The sequence below is a fragment of the Choloepus didactylus genome, chromosome 19 (assembly GCF_015220235.1).
Source record: "Choloepus didactylus isolate mChoDid1 chromosome 19, mChoDid1.pri, whole genome shotgun sequence".
NCBI classification, from domain to species: domain Eukaryota; kingdom Metazoa; phylum Chordata; class Mammalia; order Pilosa; family Megalonychidae; genus Choloepus; species Choloepus didactylus.
Genome location: NC_051325.1, coordinates 64805751 through 64810655, shown reverse-complemented (window position 1 = coordinate 64810655; position 4905 = coordinate 64805751).

Genomic DNA, 4905 nt, shown 5'->3' with positions numbered 1-4905 from the left:
CCAGCGCTCGTCAACTGTAACCGTAACGCAGGGCCAGGGTTTCCCTGCTTTCCATCAGTGTCGCCCGCTGGAGAACGTCTTCCCTGAGGGCAGGGCGCCTCGGGCCCCTTCCTGGCTCATCCCAGATCGGTCCGGCCCTGGGCACGTGAATGGGGGAACAAATGAAGGTGTCTGGTGGGCCTAGCCCCTCCTGGCTCCTTGAGGTGGGCTGTGGGGCCACCAGCCCCCACCCTGAACCCACCCCACCTCTCCGAGGTCCTTGGCAGAGCCAGAGATGGGAGCAAGTGGGGGCCCCATCAGAAGGGGCCCCGGCGAGGTGGTCCCGGAAGCAGGTCCTGGAGGCTTTGTGCACAGCGACCCGTCTGCAGTCACGGCACAGGTGTGTTTTCCGGGCGGGCCCTGCAGTGTAAGGCACCGCACGGAGGGTCGTGCCTGGAGGGCAGGACCTTGGCCGCCCCGCCTGGCCCTGGCCGTGCTGCCCTCAGTGCCCACTGCGAGTGGCTCCCGGAACCTGCCGTCCCCCACTGGCCCAAGGCCGCCTCTCAGGAGGGCCCCAGGTGCCAGCAGCTAGGAGAGGAGGTCACGCCCAGGGGCCTCCACCAGGGAGCAGGGCCCAGTGTGGATGGCGGGGCCCGTGGGCTGCCCTGAGGGCCCCTGCGGGGGTCACCACCGACTTCCCCAAGCTCCAGCGACTACGGGGGGAGCTGGGGCCGGAAGGGGCCCCCGGGCCCAGGAGGAGCCCAGCCCAGGAAGAACCTCTGAGGACCAGCCCCTCGGGAGGCCCCTCCGGGCCGCCCACCCTCCGGGCCGTCCCAGCAGCCCGAGTGAGGCTCCCCCCAGTGGGGCAGGGCCAGGCATCCAGGGCCCAGCCCCCAGAAGGCCAGTGCACGCTGGCCAGGCGGAGCCCATCGGATTCTGCACCCCAGAATTTGGGAATGACCTCAGGGGACGGGGCTGTCCCCGACATTCCCCAAGAGTGTCACAGACGACTGATGAAATCATCAGGCTTAAGTCGTGCCTCGTGTGCGTGGGACATGCTCACTTGCTCAACAGAAACATTTTCAATATTGCACAATTTGTGAAGCCTGTACTGATGTTTATCATTTTTTAATATTCTGAGGACCTCAGAGCATGGCCATGGGCAGGACCCCTTGGCTCTGACCCCCGAGGGGCCTGGCAGCGGGCATGGGGGGGCCAAGTTGAGCCCAGAACCTGCTGCAGGCAGAAGAGAGAGGGCAAGGCAGAGCGAGGGGAGTCTGGGGGGTCAGGGCAGGGGAGGAGGGGGACGGAGAGAGAGACGGGAGACGAGGAGGGGGGCACCAGGGACCCTGGCCCTGCCTCCGGACAGCCTCAGACCCCCCCGTTCCTGGCTGCCTGACTGAGGACCCGTCGTCGCCCACACCCCGTGATTTCTGAGGGACAGGCCCCGAGCAGCCTCTGGGACGTGCACGACCCCCTCACGCGTGTCCCTGAGCCCCGGCCCCACCCCGCCCGCTGCAGGCTGCCGTCCCCTCCCCTGGCGCGTAGTAGATGGCGGCAGGTGGCGGAAGGAATGGACGCTGCCGAGTCCGACGGCGGCAAACAGTCCCCGGCGGTCAGAGAAGGCGGTGAGGAGTTTCTCGGAAGATGTCAGACTGAGCACAGAAACCGCTCAGTCCCGCGTCCTCCTGAAACCGGCGGTGATTTTCTGAGCACGCACCGTCCAGGCCGCCAGACGGGGCCTCCTCAGGACGTGCCGGGGAAAGATTCAGGGCCTTCAGCCCGGCCGCGTCCACCTTCCTAACCAAAATACTTGCATCAACCCCTTCCTGCCTGCCCCTCGCTTAAGAGCAGACTCTGCCCTGGGCCGGGTTCTCGGGGCGCTGTCCCACACCATGGCCCCGGGACTCCGGAGAGGCCGGGAGCACTCACGGCCGCGTTCAGATAAATCAGCCTTGTTTATTTTACGGACAAGAGAGATTAAACACTCAAAAACGATGTAAGTCTATGCACCCCAAGTCCCAGAAGCACCCAGCTGGCCCTGCTCCCCTTGCAGGAGCTGAGGGAGGGGTCTCCGGCTCAGCAGACGGCACCCCCAGGCCCCCGACTGCAGGCTGGGCGCCCCGAGGAGGAAACAGGGGTCCCGGGGCCTGTGGCCGAGATGAGCTCAGTCTGGGCCTGGGGCCTGGGGGTGAGTCCCAGCTCCCGTCTGAGCAGTGGGGAGCACGGTGCACTCTCAGTCTCCGTGCCTCAGTCTCCCCGTCTACAGCGGTGACAGCAGTGCCCCTGCCACGACCGCTGTGAAGGTGAAGGTCAGTACCGACTCCCAAGATGCTCACTGCTTTCTCTCCGTCGTCTCTGTGTCCTCGGGTACCTCTGCAAGGCCCACGCAGCCTCCGTGCCATCCGAGAGGACCCGGCCGGGCCGTCTTCTCTCCCGTGCCCTTGCCCAGGAGGGGCCCTGTGGAGTTCGGCTCGGCCACGACAGGCTCCACGCCTTGTCCCGGGTGCTCCCTGCACACTGCAGCAGGCAGGGGACAGAGCCACCCCGGTCACTCCTGCAGAGCCCGAAGGGGGCGCAGTCCCTTGGGGCCAGTGAGGAGGGGACGCTGCTCACACATCCTCATGGACATCCCGGCCGTGCCCCCCATCCCCCACGGGCTCCCCACTGCCCGTCCTCAGTTCTGTCTCGCCCACCCTGGGCCGTGTCCCCGCCTCCTGCTGCCTCTCGCCGTGCCCACTCTGCCCCCGTCAGGCTCCCAACCTGCTGCCACCCTCAGGGCCACACGCCTGGCCTCAGTCGCCCCACGCAGGCCCCCTCCCCCCAGAACCCTCCGTGGCTCCCCTCTGCCCAGGCCTGGAGGCCCTGAGCCACCCCCAGCCTCACCTGCCTGGCCACTCCAGCCCTCCACGACCTCGGGGTGCTGAGTCCCCAACAGCCCTAAGGCTGTGCTCACAGGCCCTGAGGTGGGAGGGGGGAGAAACCCACCCAGTGCAGCCCCCTCCATACCCCTGCCAGCCCCCAGTCCTGCTGCCGCCTCTGGAACTCACCGCCCCCCTCGCCTCCCGGGGTCTCACACACGCACTTGCCCCAACAGTGGGGGCTCCTTATGTCTTCCCACACTCCCACCCCCACAGCTCTCGGCTTGGGGGGAAATCAGCAGAGCTCAGGAAAGAGCAGGCCTGGATGAAACCTCAGACAGACGGACACTTCGATGGATGTGCCACCCCCATGCCAGCCCCGCTGAGTGGGCAGGGCCCCCAGGGCCCCCCTGCACCCACGACTCCCACGTCTCATTAGCCAAGACATTTGAAAGGACCTGTCGGGTGGGACAATGGGCACTAAAAATACCCCAAGGCAGGCAGGATTTGCCAGTGACATCTGTAGGTTCTGTCCGGAGGAAGTTATAAATACTCAATAATGGTAATTCTGAGCTGTTCGTCATCGGGGACAGCAACGTCCTTTGCGGGGACAAGGATGTTTTTCCAGATTCATAATTTATTGCTCTTCACAGTTAAATCCAGCTACAGGCAAAAAAAGAAAAAGGAAAAACAAAAAAAGCAAGGTCTCCCCCATGCTGCTGAGAGCCAGGGCCTCGGGGAAGATCCGGGTGGGGGCAGAATCCCCCTCTCCTGGCCCCCAGACCCACGTGAGGCCATCATCACTGTACCCAGCCTGCCCCCTCCGGCAGCCCCAACTCGGACAGAGGGCCCACCATGTGCACCCACGAATCTCAGGGTCACCCTCGATCCCCCAAATAGCAAGGCCAGTCACTTCTGCCTCCCAAGTGTGTCCTGATAGCGGCTCAGGCTCTGTTCCCTCCGGCCACCCCGGCCCAGGCCCTGCCCGTCGGGTGGCGACAGCCCCCCTCGGCTGCCCGTCCACCTGTCCAGGCCCCTGCAGAGGGCTCTCAGGGGAGCCCCACGGCCCTGCTCCCAGCACAGGCCCCCAACCCCAGCCAGGCCCACCTGTCTGTCCCAGACCCCCTCACCTCAGGGCCTTGCACACGCATCCCCCTGCCCGGAGCCTCCCCCTCCACCTGCCCCACAGCCCTCGGCCTCAGCCTTGTCCGTCCTGGTGGAGAGGCCAGTCTGTGGTGCCATGTCTCCCTTGGAGCTCGGCTCATGCCCACAAATGTGGGCTCGTCTCTGTCCTGCAGCCGTCACCGCACCCCCGGGCCCGGCACACAGCAAGTGCGCAGTGTGGCACTGCTGGGGAAACCAGACCACACGGTGCCTACTGGAGTGTCCCCCAGGGCCGCCATGAATGGACCTCACAGTCCCCCCTGGAGTGTCCCACACGGTCCCCGCTGGACTGTCTCCTGCACCCCCCAGGGTGCCTGGTGGGTGGTGCCCGGCTGAGCCCACAGCGAGGGGACGGGCCGTGGGACCCGGCGACCGTGAAGCCCTCCCCGTCATGGCCCGGCCTCCAGGCTCTGCGGAGGTGAGTGCACCTGGCTCGTCACGGGGAAGGCGAGAGGTCACGGCTCCAAGGAGCAGCCAAAGCAATGACGGGGCGGCCCACCCACCCCTCAGCCGGCCTCGGAGCCTCGGGGGCCTCGGAACCCCTCACCACCCCCAGACCTGCCAGATGACGCCAAACACTCCCCCTCACCACGTCCTGCGCAGCCCCCTCCCTTTTCTCCCATACCCAAAGGGTCAGGCCAGGCTCCCTGTGACCACCCACCCCTGCTCAGAGGAGACCCTTGGGCCTTGAGGGAGGGGTCCCGTGACCCCCAGCTCCCACCCCTGCCGAGGGCCTCCGTGTGAGTTCCAGAACCGAGGCCCCAGCTCGCGGGCAGGAGTGGGCAGCCCAAGCTGCTGGCTCGGGGTCCAGCCTCGGGCCCCACCCCACGGGTCCGCCACCTGCTCTGCGAGTCGCCCTCCCTGAGCCTCGGCTACGTAAGTGTCCAGACCGGGGTGGCCG